Genomic DNA, 18,712 nt, shown 5'->3' with positions numbered 1-18,712 from the left:
GACTGTGTATTTGAAGGCAAATTTTTTTTTTTTTTTTTGCGAAAGCATGAACTTTTGAAATAAAATCTCTAAAAGCATGAGCTATAAGAAACAGCACAAAGTTTTTGCTAATCAGGTCTTTGATTTTTAAAGTAGCAGAGGCATTCCACTGAGAGTTAAGGCAGTTGAGATGCACAGAAGATAGACTGTCCTTATTTTACCTTCATGCATTAAAAAAATGCATATACCCTTCTGGATACACTGTTTAACCTCAAGCAGTACAGGTCCACAGCAATACACATTTGAGTGTCACAAACAAGGTATCTAATTTTATAATTATTTTCCTTTAAAACAAAGATTATCTGTTAGACTGATGTCTCCCTAGAAGGAAGAAAAGCCTCAATTCCACACTCATGTGGAATCTATTGTGGGATCTATTCAAACAGGCTGACAACCTACTGTTTTGCTGCGGATTGCCACATTTTATGCTAGTTAAATAACAGATCACATTGGATTGCAACAATGTATGGACAGAGTTGACAAACCTAAGACTATTCTAAAGGAAGGTTTAACAAGTTTCAATTAACAATGCTATTTCTTCTGAAGCCCGTAGAAAGTTTACAAAAAGTAACTCCAAAACGAAATTGTTAACAGTGGGCCAAGATAAGGCCTAGTTTATAGCATCTGCTAACCTTTTACGGAAAAAAATCCCAAAAGGATTAAAAAAGGCATGCCTTAATTACAGCTTCATTTGAGTGGATTCAACCGCAAGACATAGGCACCTCACTGAAAGCATTAGATACCACAGTCACTATGGAATTAAAGCAACAAAGCGGATAGAGTAAATACATGCTACTTTGAAAAAAAGCTGTAAAATTATATTGAGAATGTGCTTTATAACTACCAAAACTGTAATGAAAGTTCAAACAATACAGCAAGCACTGCACAGCATTTCTCCCCAAAAAGTGTCTTGTTTTGAGGTATATCGGCATGTAATTCCCTTTGAACAGAGTTTTTTTTCCTTGGTTTCTTCCTCTTAAGTCCCTGCAAAGAGTTCAGATGAGTAGAGTTTGAGAATTTCTTTCTAAAAAATTGCTTTAGACCCCACAAATCAAACAATACTTTGACTAAAAGTGACAAGCAGCTTCAAATGTCCCCAAGCTTCTCATTCCAAGAGATTAACAGGGAGAGTCATTTGGATGTCCTAGTGGAAGACAGTTGCAGGAAAGAGGAAAAAGTCTCAAAGATTCAAGTGATACCACTAAATTATTTGTGATGGATCTCAGTAACAGTCAGATTGTCACATCTCTGTTGGACTTTTATTAGACATATATTCTTAGCTTATATCATACATGAAATAAAGCAACTTCAGGTGACAGTCTTTCATTGCAGGTCTTATCACAGTAGTTCACATTTGCTACATGATGAGAGCATGTGTAGCTACTGCAGCCCTGCTAACAGGTGTTAAATTTATCTGTGTGTTTATGCCTCGTGAGTTAAAAGCACTTTGGAGTATTTTCCCCAAGACTCTCAACTTGCATTAGCAGCAAGAAATAGGATTTATACTAAACAATTAACAACCTAGTTTTCCTAGGACAACTTCCATTTAAAGTAAGCACATAAAGCCATACAGCCCTTACTAATCTCTAACATTGGAACCCTAGGACATATGCAACTGGAGCTTTAATGTTAATGAGAAGAGAATAAGTCTAACATTCTACTCAAAGTCTGCAATCCATTTTGATATAACTTGAGGTGAGATTGTTCTCTGGATCTGTTCCCAAGGAAGAAGCAGCCTCTGAGAGCTGTAAATTGATCTTACTCTGTTCTATAAAACTTTCCTTACATAGGGGAGAACAATTTTTGTTTTGTTTCGAGATGAGTAGTACAACTGGAATAAGATATCAAGCAAGTTTATCTGACAAAAGTGAGTCTTGTTTGGAAGAGAATTCCACAAAGTCTCTACAAAGACCATTCTTTTTTCCATTACAGCACAAATATGACAGAAACTTACTGAACTTACTGAGTTGTTTTTTTGGGGGGGTTGGTTTGTTTTGGGTTTTTTTTTTGGGGGGGGGGGGGGGGGGGGGGGGAGGCGGGGGGAAGTTGCTATGCACCGAGTTGGTGGAGGGTGAGCCAAGATGAATTAAGATGTATTCTCTGGCAAAGTTACTAATGGATCCATCTACTTACATGGCTTCAGTTTTTCATACCTGTCACTCAAGACTTACTTAATATAATATCAAATCATAGCCTTGAATGAAATCAGAGACAACATATGCACAGGTTGTTCTTTAAAAAAATTTCTCACAATAGCTGGCTTTCCTATTCTTCAAAACTACCCAGCCTTTGTAGAATTCATCCACAGGATGCATGTGTGCAAACGAAATCTGGATTAAGTACAAGGAGGCTGGATTTGGATAAAGAATGAACTCTTGAGTTCTGCAGAACTGACCTTCTGGAACCACAGTATTAGTCACAGATCTGGAAAAAACCAAAACCAGGAGCCAAGTAGTGCTCAAGTCCTGTCCTCTGGGACTTGCTGGAAAAGGAGGAAAAGCATATACTGTGTCCTTACCTAATCTGAAAAGTATCTGCTTGGAAGCTTGTACTAGTTGCTAAGAAAAAGTTTTTTAGCCAAAGGGAAACATGGAGCAGAAAGTTAAGATTTTTATGAACCATCAGCCAAATTTGTCAACTCATCCTGAAGAGGAATGAAGTAAACTCATGAGCATTCTGTTAGGATGTACCAGACCCATAAGAGATCAAGTCCCTGGTACATGTTGATCTTGTATTCTATAGTAGTTTCTACATAAAACTAAGGAAGGGCCAATTAGAAGTCAACTTTTCTTACCCTTTGAAGTGGTACAGGTAGTATTAAAAACTTTTTAATCAGCTCTACATCATACATCAAGCTCACTTAACGACTACAGTCTACATAATTCATGTTGCTGAACCCTTTTCTCTCCCAGCACGTTTCAGAGACAGACACAACCCTTGGTAAGTCTCAGAACAGGAAACAGCACTCAGGCAAGCGTATTCTTTAATAAATTGCCAAAGAAGAGAATGTATTCTCCTGATGTTAATGCACAACTCATTCTAGTGATACAGTGATCTGTTCATTACTACATAATTTTGAATATGGTCAGGCTATCCTGTTCATACACCCCTGTAGGTACAGTAATGGGTAGCAAATCATTCGAAGCCTCTTGAGAAAAAAAACCAATGCTACTATGGACTCCAAAACCCACTCTGGCAAGTTTCAGAAACACAAAGGCTAGGTCTGACTTCCTGGCATTTTTCAAACTTGCATAAAGAAACAAAAACTCATTGTGCTAAGCCTGAAGCAGTCATGTGCTCTATTCAAATACACAATGCAAGCAGTGCACAAAGATTCACTATCAAATTTCTCTGATAATTGCTATCGTTGGTGTAAAATCAGGCAGTGTCAACAAGATAGCTACAGTGCACCAAGCATCACTGACTCAGGCTCAAGCAAATTCCTAAAATGACAAGAGATGGCTTTTCAGCATCTTTTAACAGGAGAACATGCATTAGCTGAAACTATAGGTGACAGGCTCAAAACAAACAGAAGAGGTTACCAAAAACAATGTGAAGGAAGTATGCATTGAGTCCCTAGTCCGAGTACATGAGCTTTACATAAATGCACAAAAAAAGAAGCCCTGAAACCAGCACACCTGGACACATTCATGGAAGAATCCATCCACAGCCACTAAATATGAAAGCACTTCTTCCAGCTCAGAAAGTTGAAGTCAGAAGTTGCTCCCCCAAAAGACTCCTCCAGCTTCGCCTATCAGTTCCTTTCTAGGCCTCTATTTACAGCCACTGTTAAGACAACAAGGTTTCAGAAATTCTGGTCTGACTCAGCATGGTCACTACTGCAATGGTCTTCACAATACAGGAGTGAACCTACACAAAGACAACTGTTTTGAACATGTTTGTTCCCAGTGGTTTGTAAAGGTTACTGAACCTTAGGAACTGAAACTGCTGTCAATTTCAATTTCTTACTGCCAAGGGTATTTTTCAGTTTTGCCACTTGTTTTTTTTTCACCCCACTCTCTGTCAGTGCTAGAAGCAACCACCCTATTTGCAGCTCACACTTTAGATGACAAAGCGAAATGTCAGCCTTGAAGAGTCAGGGGTCAATGGACTTTTCCATGATATAGATTTATAAAAGGCTTCCTGAACTTGTGCACATATGCTTCTTGAACAGTTTACACTTGAGATATGAGAGTGATAGATAATTGCCCATCAAATGGAGAAGTCCCCCTGAATGATATCCATTACAGATTTTTAAAATCATAGGGCTAATAATATTCAGCCACAGATGACAGACCTCAATTCAGTTCTGATGACAGCAAATAAGGAACAAAAAAAAGTTACTCTAAAGAAAGAAAGCATGTATTGTTAATACAGACTGTATAGCAACTATAAATAACTGTCTTAAATGCGGTTGTTTCTTGTGTAAAGGATCCAGCACCATAGAACATTGACACTTTCTAGCCTGGAAACCTACACACAAATACTTGGCATATCAAACTATAACTCACCTTTCTACAACCTTCCCATTCTGTCAATAGGGAAAAAACCCCACAACCTACAGTTGAGGTCATAACACCATTTACAATACTGCCAAATAGCCATATGGGCACACATTACCCAAAATATTCAAGATGAAAGCTTTCTAGTCTTGAGCAGAAAGTAGGATCCCTCTAACCATAGGCTTTTAAAGATTTTAATCCTGGTCTTTGACTCCTGGCAATTATATTTGCTCAGTTTCAGATTAGCAAACAACAATTAAAAAGCACCTGTAACTAACATTGTACCTGCCCTTTACCAGCAAGGAGATAACTCTTTCGAGACAACCAAATGACTCATGCCAGCTAAACAACTCACCAAGATACAAATATGAGATTATAGGTTTACATTTTCACTTGAATTTATACAAGCCATACTAAATCAGAATTATTTTGTTAAAGCAGTACAAAAGTAGCCCTAGCAGTACAGTGCCAAACTGAAGTAAAATGAAGTAACTTCCACAGCTTGATTATTTTTTTTTTAATCCTACTCTCATATTTCTTTCTTACTGCCTTCTGCACAAAAGCACACTGTAAGTACAACTGCCATACAGGTAATCATCCGGTCAGTCAAAACTCACCACCTGTAAGCTGACTTATTCCAGTTACATCCCCTATTCTGCAGCTTCCAAAAGTCCTACTCTCCTTCAAGCTATTTCATTTGCAGTATCACCTCAGGTATTAGCTTTTCTATCATCTGTAATATAACAATAGTTACATTCATTATAGAAAAATAAGATGAGAGTTATTACTAGCAAAAGTTTTTCTTTGCAGCTGAAATAATAGTTGCTTCCTGGTTTATTCCATGTAAACAGTATTGCTTACATCTTAAGTCTTTAAGAAAGAACAGATACAAACAGCCTAGTCTCAGATAAAATAAAATACATGTAGTTGAAAAAAATCCTGTCTTAAAGTTTGTTCTTACTTATTCTGGATTAATGTAGTTAATCAGCCATTAAAGCATCAACCATTAAAGGCACAATTCCAATGTCTTCTGCCATTACAGTACGTGGTTTCAGCTAGAGCAAATGGAGCATTCCTGTGCCCAGTGACAGGACAAGGGGCAATGGGCACAAGCTGGAACACAAGAAGCTCCAGCTAAACATGAGAAAAAACTTCTTTACTGTGAGGGTGACAGAGCAGTGGCACAGGCTGCCCAGGGAGGTTGTGGACTCTCCTTCCCTGGAGACATTCAAAACCCGCCTGGATGCATTCCTGTGCCCCCTGCTCTAGGTGTGCCTGCTCAAGCAGGGGGGTTGGACGAGATGATCTCCAGAGGTCCCTTCCAACCCCTACCATTCTGATTCATCTGACAAGTTGTTTAGCAGTGACTTATTAGAAAGAAAAAGACTCAGCTCACAAGGTAGGGACAGGAGTTTGAGCAGGCTCTTCACCTTCCATTTTTAATACTCTTTACCTTCTACTTTTTAGTAGCAACATTAAGAATACAACAGTTTTGGCCAAAACTTCCCAGCTCCACTGGCTGAGAATGAGATTTCAGGAGATTCTGACTATTTCCAACCCCATTCTAGGTATCTGCACCTAATTTAATTTGGAAGGCAGAGATGCCTACCTGCAAGCCAGAAACTGACTTTAGAAGATCCTATGCAAGCCCCATGAGGAAGAAGTTTTGGAGCTGCTCTTGGGACTTCATTTCAACTGAATCTTCCTTCTGCCTCCACGAAATCCAGGAAGCTCCACAAACTGAGAATTAGGTTGCAAAAGGTAGAGGTGCTTCAGAAGTGACTTATTTTTATTTGCCAAAAATTAGTTAAGTTCTAAAAACTTAAAAATAGTATTACTAGCATGAAAACCAAAGATAACTATTTTGAAATCATACACTCCTCCATCACAGTCGCACATGGCCAGTTAGAACTTCCCTCTACGGCCTGGGCTCCTACTCTGCAAGCATTCTTAAGTTTTCATGTACCCACAAACATGAACTATCCTTTCAAAGCATTTCCACTTGTAGCTGAGGAAGTTGAACCCATTGTATTTGAAACAAGCATGAAACTATGCCTTTGGCATAAATCCTGAGATAGGTCAATGATTTGGATGTCCTAGAAACAGGCTTTAAACAACATAGCACACTGCAAGAATAACCATTATGAAGTGTTTACCCAGGGCAGATCTACAATATAGCGTAATAACATCAGACATGATCAAGTATGATTGCAATGGAAGGGTTTGATTTTACTTTTATTCCAGAGCATTTATTTTAAATGAGTGCTATGATACACCCCATCACCCTAACTCTACCAATGCAGCAGCATTAGCATTCTTGATAACTTAATGTTTGCAAAATATTATCTCCAGTATACCATTCTACCATTTCCCCAAAGATCATGAGAGAAAAGCAGGAACCTTGCTGTTAAGAATACACCACAGATTTTATAGCAAAAAGAGGTTTATGGTGGTCTACTGATACATGTTTTAGTATGTCATTTTGACAGAAAAATGCTAAACAAACTTGCATTTTCCAGGAAGGGTACATCAATACCAAAGATAACCTTAGGATTTAGTTTGTGTTGAGTGGTTGACGATTGCTCCCTGTTGAGTTACAGAATTAAAATAATCCATCAATACATGCACATCATGCTGTGTTAAACAGTTTCAGGAAAAATATGCTTTATCTCTCCACAGCAGTTTTCTCATTCTTCCTTACCCTTTCCGTCCCTCCCATCCCCCCTAACAGCCCTCCCACACAAGCCTGGTATACTCACAAGACTGGACATGTTATTTTGAAAAACATTTCAAAGCACCTAAGAACAACTTTGTGTATTTTACATACTTTATAAGCAACAGAAAAACACTACTACTTTAACTGAAATTTTTTAAAAAAATAACAGCAGGACCCACACTTCTCTCTCATTCAGAAAAGATACATTCAACAGGTGAAATACTCTATTGCCACATATTATTTCAGTGCTGTAGTACAAAGTGTGTACAAGTTAAAGTCTCAGGCAATCTGCTACCCTGTATGTCTTGCTCTGTACTGTAAATTTAAAAAAAAGGAAGTCAAATCCCAAAAGCATACTAGTGGCAAACCAGAAAAATGGTGTTAATTGTCTCACACTGTAGGGCATATTAATTTAGGTTGAATTCATATCAGATGAAAAAGCTCTTCAAGTAAAAAGTTCCTACTTCATTAAAGCATCTAAAGCTCAGAATATTAATTATTCTAAGAAAGAAATATAAATCTAATGAAACTCGAGTTACACAGCTTCTAGAGGGACTCTTATTTGAACAACTCAGGTACAGATTTCCAGGGTTAGCAGTATCACCAAGTAACCTGCTGTTGTTCCAAAGCTTCTAGTGAATTTATATTGATATCACTTAGGTAGCAGGAAACAGTTTAAGAGTAAAAATAGCAGAGCATACACTCACTTTCTTTTCCTGTCCCTTTTATTTGCATTCTCATTAAATCTCAAGATGTCTTCTGCTCAAGACAGGCCTGATTTCTAAGTGCTTTAAGACCTCAAATCTAGTATTTCCAGAAGTGAGCAGTACTTCAACATTCACTTACAAATTCAGAGCTCTGGTTTGGAGCACAGACATCATGATTTAGAGCCTGGCAAATACTTCTGTAGCCTAACGTCCAAGTAGTCGAGATTTTTTTTCTATAATAGCCTCAAGCCTGTGAACTTGGAACTTTAGTCCATTCTGCTTACAAGCACAACTGAAAAGTCACTCGAATTGCAGGTACAATTATGACAATACATGGAAACTGGTCATTGATTACACTTGTATTTGGGACACCGTTGACACAAATGAACGACAGCTGAACAACATCAATCCAGCTTAACAACCCTAGGAAGCAACACATTATGTGCATAAAAAACTGTCATACCCACAGGAAAGATGAGTTGCAATGAACCAAGAACAAAGCAAGCTATATCAAATGAGAGGAAATAACAAATATAAACTCAGCGAATGGCCACTTTCCAAACGGCATGACATGCAGGGGGTGGGGGTCAATAACTGCACAACACAAAAGGATCATACACCTATCATTTAAAATCAGTAGTCACATTTAAGGAACCTCCTGAAGGGTAAATGTGGCATCATTTGGTTCCTGTTTCATCACTCGGTTAACTTCCTGTTCACACTTTAGTCAGTTCCTCTATTTACTGTACCAGCAGGGACCTTCTTTTAGGTGTTCTTTCTTGCCTTGACATCAAGGATACCCACACCCTACCGCTGCTACTGAATATATACAGGACTTTCATTTTACCACAACAAAAAGCAATTATAAACAGTGAAGTGAGTTAGACCTTATCACTATTTCACTGGATTGCTGCAACTTTGTGAACACTGGTGCGCTGTCATCCACTTCTTTGCCAGAATTAGACAAAACATCTAAGACACTAAGATACCACTAAAATGGGAATGAATCAAAGATTTTCATTACTTCGTTAAGGAATGAATGAATGTGTGTATTATGTATGCAAAGGAACTGCACAGTTTAGAGATCTTCTATGATTATGTTAAGTTTCGGGTGGAAAATCCTTATCAGTTTTACCCATACACCTATAGATTGCCAACAACAACAGTTTGGGATAAAATAGCACTGCACAAATAACTTATGTTCTAGTAAGAACTCTTAGTAACCAGTGCAAATGCATATGTTTCAGATACTCTTAAATTTTGGCATAAGACAGAAATAATAATATTGAAAATATGTATACCAAACAGAAGTTACCAAGGCAGCAAAAAAAATAAAAGTAGCCAAGATTGCTAACCTACTCAGTCAGCCTCTAACATGACGCATTCCAAGTGCTGGAAGAGTAGTTCTGCTATATTGCACACATTACTGAAAATTCAACAACACTTCAACCAATTCTAGTGGAAACAACAGAATTCTGATGCTTCAAGTAGTATCATTAAGTCTACAAAACAGATGTTCCCTTTATTGTGTTTCACTAAGTAACATGACAAACTTGATTGTCTGAAGTACAGTCTCTCATCACAACACCACGGTGGTGGAAATACCTATCATTTACAGTACTGACACCAAATACTGCTTAGAAAATGGGGGGGGGAAGAAACTTTATTTTTTTCCCTCAGCTTTACAATTAAATGTAAATCACATTCTCTCAAGACAGGCAGGAATTGGTAAATACTACACCAGCACTGGCAAAGCTACAGAATACGCGTATAAGCGGATATGCAGAATTACTGTCAAAAGCCTCTCACCTGCTCCTCTGGCTGCTGCACTGGGAATTTAGTTCAAAGCAGAAAAAAAAAAATGCAGAAGCCTATTAGTCTTTCTAGACCTGACATATAGAGTCAATATTATTAGGAGCGTGAGAGATGGGAGTGGAAAGACTACAGCTTGAGCCTAAAAGCTGTAACTGAGTGAAAGCAGTAGCATATCCACAGCACAAGACATGAAGCAGGTAGGTATTTTGGCACAATCTGAAGAAAGTCAAGAGAGGTATTATTTTAACTGAGTAGACAGTAATTGGTTCAGCCAGATGTGGTACTAACCACAAACTCTAGGAGAATACTCAGAATTTTGCTGGCAGAATCCAGTGTAAAGTTACTGTAAGGAACATAAAACTGTTGCTTTAGCACTAAGTACCGAGAGCTAAGGAATTCCCTAACATGATTCTTTCCCAGGCTTTAAAAAAAAAATTTCCTTTCATCAACCTAACACAAAATATATGACGTTGCGGTCTGATTTTGCAGCCTACTTCAACTCTGGAAGAGTAACACCGTTTCCTTCAGCCAAACACTGAGAAGGAGTGTTACTGTGGAAAAAAGTTTTTATTTTTGTACCTGAAGATCCTATAGCCTGCTTCCTCAGATAGCAATGTTACTATAGCATACCCAACGCGTCTTACATGATAGACTGAAAATATTCACAGTATCCTAATTTTCAGAGACAGTGGCTGGTATTAAAAACCTGTAAAACGCAGTTGTAAAAGATTTATTAGGCCAGTTTAATGCTTTTACGCATATTCCAATCATTTCCTTTAATATAGCAAATACTGTAGGATTAAAAAGAATTAAAGATAGAATAAAATTGTCTTTACATGAGAATAGGATTGAGGTACTTGCAAACAAACCACAATGATATAGTACAGCCTCATCCATTAACCATACATTCATGAAGACCTTATATTATCCAGCACTAGCTTCTGTACAATACTCACACTGCTAGACAGCTTAATTACTGAATATTAAACTATCGCATATTTAAAGTGTAATGGGCTTGTTCCCCCCTTTCTAAAAAAAGAATTGCAATAAAATATAGTAATAGTACTGAATCACTGTGTTTAGTATTAATAAAAATATTAAAGTTGTAGGCACTATTCATCAGGTTGAAGTTAATGCCTTGCTGAAGCATAAATATTTATCCAGTGCAAACAGCAGGAAACCTTAGGAGACAGCATGGCTTTAAGCACTGAAATGTGTTAATTAGCATCCAGTGTGGCTTCAGAGGTTACTATGCTATTTTTAATTAAAGGTTACCTTACAAATAGAAAAAAATGACAAAATGTAAAGGATACCTCTTGCCCGAGAGCGCCGTCTTCAATAGCTTTCGAAAGTGCCTAAAATATGCAGTTTCTGTCACTAAGTTTAGAATGAAAGCTCTTATGCCAGTCAGAATGGAATACAAATACTCAGCAGCTTTTGCATCAGCAATAGCTGTGTTTTACTACTCGTAGTATTGCTTTTACCTAAATTTCTTTATTATGCTTTGATTGCTACACAGCATCTCATATGACAGAGGTATGAGATGGAAGAACACAAACATACATCTGTTTTGGAGAGATAACAAGTTTTCCTCTCAACAATCAGATGATTCCTCAGCAATGCTCATCATTTAAAATAAACTAAGAAATGTATTCATGCATGCCCTCACCTTTTATTGCATTCTCCATAGAAAAGAACAATGACTATTAAATATCTGCCCAAATTCCACATGCTTTATTGATTCCAGTTCTAATAAATAATACTCCTAGTAACAACTGTTTATCGAACCCACTTGCATTAAATTTGTACACCATTTAGAAGTTACACTGAGGCCTTATAAACAGAGCCCTTAATTCACCACACAAATACAAACATCCTCCCATTTATCATTGCAATTACAAGAAAGGGTCACATTCAGACAATTTCAGTACTCACTTGGGCTGTAAATTATGTTGCTTTCATTCACTCCCTTTCCAGTTGTTACCAAAGCATGTAAGTTCATGTGGGGATGCATCTAGAGAAATCGCTGTAAATAACAGTCACCCTCTCAGACTAAGCCAACTTTCTATTTTTATTCTGCTGCTCTTGAACATGGTCCTAATTAGGACAAAGGCTCCACAACAGATTCACCAGAAGTACAAGATAACACTTCATATCCTGCATTATTTTAGATGTGCTCTAAATTGAAAACTATTATAGTTGTTGGACCTTTCAAACATTATGGCTGGTTTTTTGTTTGTTTTGTTGTGGTGGTGTGTTTTTTTTAATCTAATCCAAGAGTCTGAGTTTTCATGCTAACAAAGTTCCAGCACAAATTCTGACAGCAATCTAATGATTTACAATAAGAACAAATGCAGCAGAATTTCACCCCTCAGCCTCATGGAAAACTTTTTCATTTTCACCAATGTTTTCATATAACTTCAGATATTTTAAGCATCAGTTATTTATACAGAAAATCTTCAGAGCATGCATGAGTACTTCATCTTAAAAGTGTGTGCATACACTTACAATACACATTACAGAGTACAGGGAAGATTCTGGTCAATGCAGGAACTAATCAAACATTTTAATGGCATGCAGAGCTTGAGCAGCCTAGAAGCTTTACACACGGCCTTGCTGCAATATGCAGCTGCTACACATTCAAAACATTTTCATACTTTAGTACTCCTTGTCTTTAATGACACTGATCTGACATAGATTTCAGTTCTTATCCTGACACCACTTTGTTATTGCCTTACAAGATTATCTCAAGAAGCATTTCAAAGAAATTAATCCAATCTAAGTTCCTAATTAACTGAGGCTAATAAAAAAATGCTTTAATTCCAACACATTCTCTACTCCCAAATGTGCATTTAAAGAGCCACCATTTCAATTCTGGCAACTGAGGACAACAAACTGCCAAAAGGGCCATTTTGTCTGGAAAAGAAAGAAAATATGGATTTAAAGAAAAGATATCATGCCTACAATTCTAATTAAGGGGGGGGGGGCTACACTTGCATAATTAAACAGAACAGCATTAATAAATCAAAAGCTGTAATTTCGTTGACCAGGAAAACTATCAGATTCCAGTAAAACAACAAATACTTTCAAGTACATCCTACCAAGCACAAACCAACATGCTGAAACATATACACTGAAACACTGCATATAAAGATGCAGGTTTTAAGCACGTTGCATTTTCATAATACCATGGAAGAAGTCTTAGCCATTACACAGAGTCACTCCAGTCATCAAGCTACTACACCTCAGAAGATAAATACAAATTTGCAGTCTTCAGTTTTTCTGAAGTACAAGAGATTTGGACTCTAGTTCTCATAACTTCAAAGAAGACAGAGCATACACACAGTCAAGGTCATATCATCAGGCTTCTCGTTTCCTATACAGCATTACAGCATCTCCTGCTTAAACTTCATGCATATTGCTCCTGGAAGACTGACTGCTTGGTAATTGATAACACAGTAAGTAACACACAAGTGCAGTGAGTCATACATGTAATCTCCATTTATGCTAACAAAACTACCTGCACAAATACTTGGCAGCCTTAAATATAAGCTTTGTACCCAATCTTGCAATTGCAAGAGCAGAGGCATGCCAGGTTAGGCAGAGATTGTATTTGCCTAAGTGAAGGCTTGGGAATGAAACATGAACTGGTGGTCCCCCTTACAGATTTAAGTCTAAGCTGTTCCCCATATAGGTTCTGTATGTTTGCAGAATGCCCAGGTGATCTTTGTTAGGAGTCCAAGTGCTATTACATTTTAATATTCTCACCAACATTTAAGCGTCATAAAACTTTAATTTTAAAGCCTCAAATGTAAAGGGTACTCTACAGCCTCTTAGTCCCAGAGGAAAGCCTTGGAACTGTGACTTTTTCTCTTACAAATGATGCAGATTTCTCAAACTCTGCATCTTCCACACAACCTGAAACAAAATGGGTGTCACATTGGGCCATAAAATATATTTTTATTTTCTAATTAAAATCGCCAGACATTAGCCAACATTTGATAACTAATAATATAAGCCTCCAGAATGAACAAGGTGATTTTCACATTACATGTGTTAAAATCAGTGACAGGTTAAGAGAACCTATATTTACCTTAAGGTAGGATATAATGAAAATGTATTTCATGACATGAACATACAGAGAAGGTTCAAGATAGAGTTTTACGCTAACGTGTACTAAGAATTAGACTTTAACTCAGCAACTTAACTGTTAGGTTTGACACAGTCATAACATATGCATCAGTAAACATGCTCTTCTCCTAGCTTAGAGCCAGCCCCATTGTACTAAGTAAAATATAGATGACACATACCATTTGTAGTGCCTAGCCTTGCAATCTCTCACACACATGCCTGTTTGCAATACAAGTCCTTGCAAAATTAGAACCCGAGTGACTTAATTACCCAGCTATGCCAGTGAACATGTCTACCACAGACTCTCTCAAGTGAAAGAAAACCCTCCCATTCAGGAGACTATGGCAGAAGTTCAACACGATTCTGGCTGTGAAAGCCTTTTTCCTTGTAAGAAGCATTCTGAATAAATTTAACATGTACCTTTAAAAGAGAACAGAAGTGAATTGCTACAGTTAATAAATCATCCAAAGCAATACTGAACTTCCTCAGAATTATCACACCTCTGATAAAAGGCTGGTTTAAAGTACCTTGTCTCACAAAGAGATTATCACAGGAGAGAAACGGCCAAGTTTTGCATTTCAAAAATAGTACTTTCATATTGTCATCTTACTCTGGCGGAAAAAATAAGTCCAAGAACAGTGCCAGATGCATCTGAAACTCAACTTCAAAGAACATTACTTTCACCAAAAGTATTTCGCTGATGAAAGTAAAACAGATTGGAAGTTAATTCTTCCAATCTTCACAACACTACCTACTTTTCACAACATAAAAGAAATTGTTGAAGGTGGAGAAGAAGCAACGCACTGTCATAGAGGAAGGCATTCCATGGAAAGCACAAGCTTCTAAAGAGACTAGCATCTAGCTGCATTACTGGAGGGAAAAACCACAGAAAAGCCTTTTAGATACAATGAAAGGCAATCACCAACATCATTCTACACTTTGCTACATAAAACTGCTTTTTGCTTCTTTGCAGCGTCATTTGTTCAAGTTGCCTTTAAAAAAAAAACCTAATCGCCAAATCTGAACTTGCAGCTAGCAAACTTAAGAGCTATCACTTCACAGAAACTTTCATATTTTGTTCTTCTGTAGTCAACTTCTCACACACTAGCAGTGTATATTAAAAGTGATGAAAGATCAGTGCTAAGAAGACCTAATAATCCTCAAGTAGACAAATCTTTTCCTTGTGAACTTAAGACTTCAGGAGCTCTTTCGGGATGGACTTAGAATTCAGTTGGGTGGGAAAAAAACGTGATGGCTTCTAGGATTATATGGAACAAGACAAGTCCACGGGCATTACCTCTGCCTTTACTATTACCTTTAAAACACAAAGAACTTGGAAAGTTCCTTCAGTTTAACGTGCGTGAAGTTAAACAACGAAGCCTACGCAGGCACAACCCCCTGCAGCCTGCGGCACTTCCTACTTACAGACCTCAACCGCAAACTCGCAGCAATCATAACTGTTGCTGCTGCCTCTCGCATCCCTATCGTGGACACCGAAGTCAACGCGGCAGGAAAGAAAACCGTACGGAGGAGATGGGTTAGAAGGAGTGTATTCCACAGCACGCCACTGAGCTGCTCCCTGAATCAGGGATTCCTCCCGCGATCAGGCAGAGGCGCCCAGCACAGGGGGCGGGAAGCCCGCTACCAGGCACCGCGCTGCCTGTGCCCCTCTCCGCGGAGACGCGCGGCAGCAGCTCCTTTGTCTCACCCGCCCGCCCCCGGCTGCCTTCTCCCGGCGGCACAAGTGGCCGCTGCCCCGCCAGCCCTGAGCCGCCCCGCCGAGGCCGCCGCCTCTCCCCCTCTGCCCTCCCCGGGCGCCGCCCGGGCGCCGAGCGGGAGGTGGGGGGCGGAGGACCCCGGCAGGCGCCAGACGCGGCCGGGATGCCGCGGGCGCTCCGAGCCGGGGGAGGACCCGCGGGAAGGGGGGTGGGGGCTGAAGCCGGTCCCTGGAACGCCTCCCCGCTCATCCCACCCCGCACCGAGGGCAGAGACCGGCTCTCCCCGGCAAGGCTGGAGGGGGCCCGCCGAGCCCCTCACGGCCGCCCGCCGCGCCCGGGCACCGGCCCTTCTTCCCCCGGCAACTCCGCCGCGCGCCGCCGCCGCAGCAGCAGCAGCACCCCCCGCGCCCTTCACAGCCGTCGCCCCCGCCCGCCAGCCCGGCGGGTAACGGCCGCGCCTGGCCGCGCGCCGGCGGCTGCCCCGGGGCGGGGCGGGGCAGGGCGGGGAAGCCCGCCGCGGAGTGCGGAGCACGGCGCGCGGGAGCCAAAGCACGAAGGGGCTCCATTAGTTGCCGTAACGGCCGCAAAACCGTCCCGGCGGCGCGGAGGGCTGCCCCAGCCCGACGCGGGAAAAGTTGGCTCCGCGGGAGCGGCCGCCAAGCCAAACTCACCCCTCCCGCCCAGAGGCTCCCCCGCTGTCCCGGCCGCCCGCGGACTTACTCGCTCGCCGGGAGCGACAGCGGCGAGGGGCGGGGTGCCGGGCAGGCGGGCAGCCGCGGGCTGGCACCGCCCGACCCCGCCGCTGCCTGGCGGTGGCCACAGCCAATGGGAGGACGAAGCGCGGTCACGCCAGCCAATAGGGTGGCAGAGCGGACGGTGAGGGCGCCCGCGCCCGCCTCTCCCCCAATGGGTGGTGCTGCCCCGCTCCGAGGGCGGGCGGCGGCCGCCGGTCTGTGAGGGCGCCCAGGGGCTGAGGGGTCGGCGGGCACCGCCGCAGACCCGGAAGCGTGGGAGGGGGCGGCAGCCCCAGGGCGTGTGTGTGTGGAGGGGAAACAAGTCATTGTTTCCCCGCCGGTACCGAACGGGGAACGAGAGTCGAGCGCCGGGCAGCACCCAGCCCCGCTGCCGGGGAAGGTGGGGCGGGGCCCGGGGTCTCCTGCCCCGAGGGAGGTGGCGCCCCCGGGGCTGCGGCCCCGCTCTTGGAACTGAACTGCCCCGCGACCGGTGGTGGGAGCTGCCACACGGAGCAGGACAGGCAGCGCCTGGGCTGGGTCTGAGGGAGCCGGCGCCCCATGCCTGCATTTCACCGCTGTCCGAAAGCATCCCCCCCGCCTCCTCCGCCGGCCCTCCGGCCACCATCGCTTAGAAACAGAGCTGGCGATAGGCTGACTAACAACACTATAGTCTTTAACTTCCCCAGCCCTAACAAAGAGACGATCACACTGGCTGACAGCTCTGCAAGGGATGTTTCCAGGCGCTTTAATGAGAATGCCTCATAATCAAACGCCTCTTAATTTTTATCACAGACACATCTTTATTATTATTTAGATAGCAGATTCTTATCAGCCTTCCCAAATCAGAGCAATTGGGGGAAAGTCTCGTCCCACAGCACTCTTAAGGCCTTTTTCAATACAAGAGCTTTTCCCTTTTTTTTTTTTCCCCCCTGACTTCATCCTTTGATTGCTCTGAAGAATTAACTTGAAATAAATCAGAATAATGCATAATGAGCTACTTCTTGTTTTAAAGTTCAGTTTACATTTGTTGTTGCAACCAGTTTCTTTGCAAGTGTGCTTTGAGGATTTCAGTTTTAATCCTCAGAAGCACACGCTTATGGTAATCTTCAGGATTAATAACGATTAAATTAATCAGTAATCTAATTGCTGTGTAGTGAAACCAAGGCAAGGAGGTTGTGATTTGATCCGTGTCAAATACCATGTCATGACAGAGCCCAAACTGGCTGCACCAACACTTACTGTCACAAAGCATTGCCCACACAATTACTCATTTAAAAGCCATGCTCTTCTATGCCTTACCAGTCTTAATTTCCTAAGTGACTCTATGCAAGAAAATAACCTGTGTTCACACAAAATTTTGACTTCCCTGGAGCCTTGAACCTGGGAAAATGGCAGCTTCAATCAATTTCTGCAAGATTTCCTGGCCGTCCTGTGTCCATATGTCAGTATCTTTCCATCTGAGCTGTATCTAGACTTGTGCTATTGTACCATTCATTTCCATAGGTATCTCGCATGTAATTTTAATTTATTGACAATAAAACATATGTGTTATTTTCAAGGATCTTTCATAATAAAAATTATAATACATAAGAACTGCTTTTAGAATATAAATGTCTTTCTTACTAAGCCAATTGTCTTCAGAATACTCCCACTGTGTTACGGTCTAAATTCATTCTGGCATCAGTTTCTATGACACTGGATAAAATAGGTATGTTTTCCTGAAAAGAAAGATGATAGTAGTTCCAACAAAGGTGTAAAACAGCATTATTATTTTACTAAGATGAAGACAATTAAATGCCATCACCTTCAGAACAAACAAGTGGAACTCTGTGAGCGAGATAATAAATTTCTACTTTAAAAATAATATACATCTGAATCACAGCCAGAGCACTTAATGGTTTGTTGTTTTTTTTAAGCTCCCTGAGTTCCTCTGCATTTCCATCACTGTGTCTTCCAACAACAGTGCAGGCATCCGCAGCTCCCATCACAATGTCTTCCCCAGCTGCTGCCTGTCGCTATTCCTGAGACCCTTCTGGTTTTTGTGACCCAAGAGATACACAAACCACCAAATCAATACACTTTGAAGAGAACCAAGTGGAAAAAAAAAAGTTTTTTTAAACAAGATTCTGCTCCCTGAGCTGATTTATTGCTCAGCCCTGCAGTTCTGAGCACGGCATGGACCAAAGAACAAGCGATGGGAGCAAAGATACAGCAGCACAGTAGGAATTTGTTAGCCTGCGTCCTCCGACCCAGTATATGCGCCCTGTCAGGAGGGAGACTGGGTACTGATGTGGCTTGTGGCACAGATGACATACTAAGCAACCCTGATAATTGCAGAGAGGTGTACTGA

The 18,712-nt window shown here is 41.1% G+C and overlaps 1 protein-coding gene across 5 annotated transcripts in view; it reads right to left on the bottom strand.

Moving 5' to 3' along the window:
* HYCC1 (hyccin PI4KA lipid kinase complex subunit 1) overlaps positions 1-16,431 on the bottom strand; it is a 49,215-nt gene extending 32,784 nt beyond the window's left edge. For 3 of the 5 annotated variants that reach the window (XM_064444441.1, XM_064444445.1, XM_064444444.1), the window contains exon 1: positions 16,349-16,431. The gene's annotated coding sequence lies outside the window, so the exon portion shown is untranslated. Of the gene's footprint in view, positions 1-6,150; positions 6,252-16,299 lie in introns of those variants that run through there. The other 2 variants (XM_064444442.1, XM_064444443.1) reach the window with 2 other exon arrangements.
* Positions 16,432-18,712: the final 2,281 nt, after the last annotated feature.

This window comes from Phalacrocorax carbo, chromosome 2 (assembly GCF_963921805.1).
Source record: "Phalacrocorax carbo chromosome 2, bPhaCar2.1, whole genome shotgun sequence".
In the NCBI taxonomy this organism is placed as follows: domain Eukaryota; kingdom Metazoa; phylum Chordata; class Aves; order Suliformes; family Phalacrocoracidae; genus Phalacrocorax; species Phalacrocorax carbo.
This window is presented reverse-complemented; position numbering and strand designations above follow the sequence as displayed.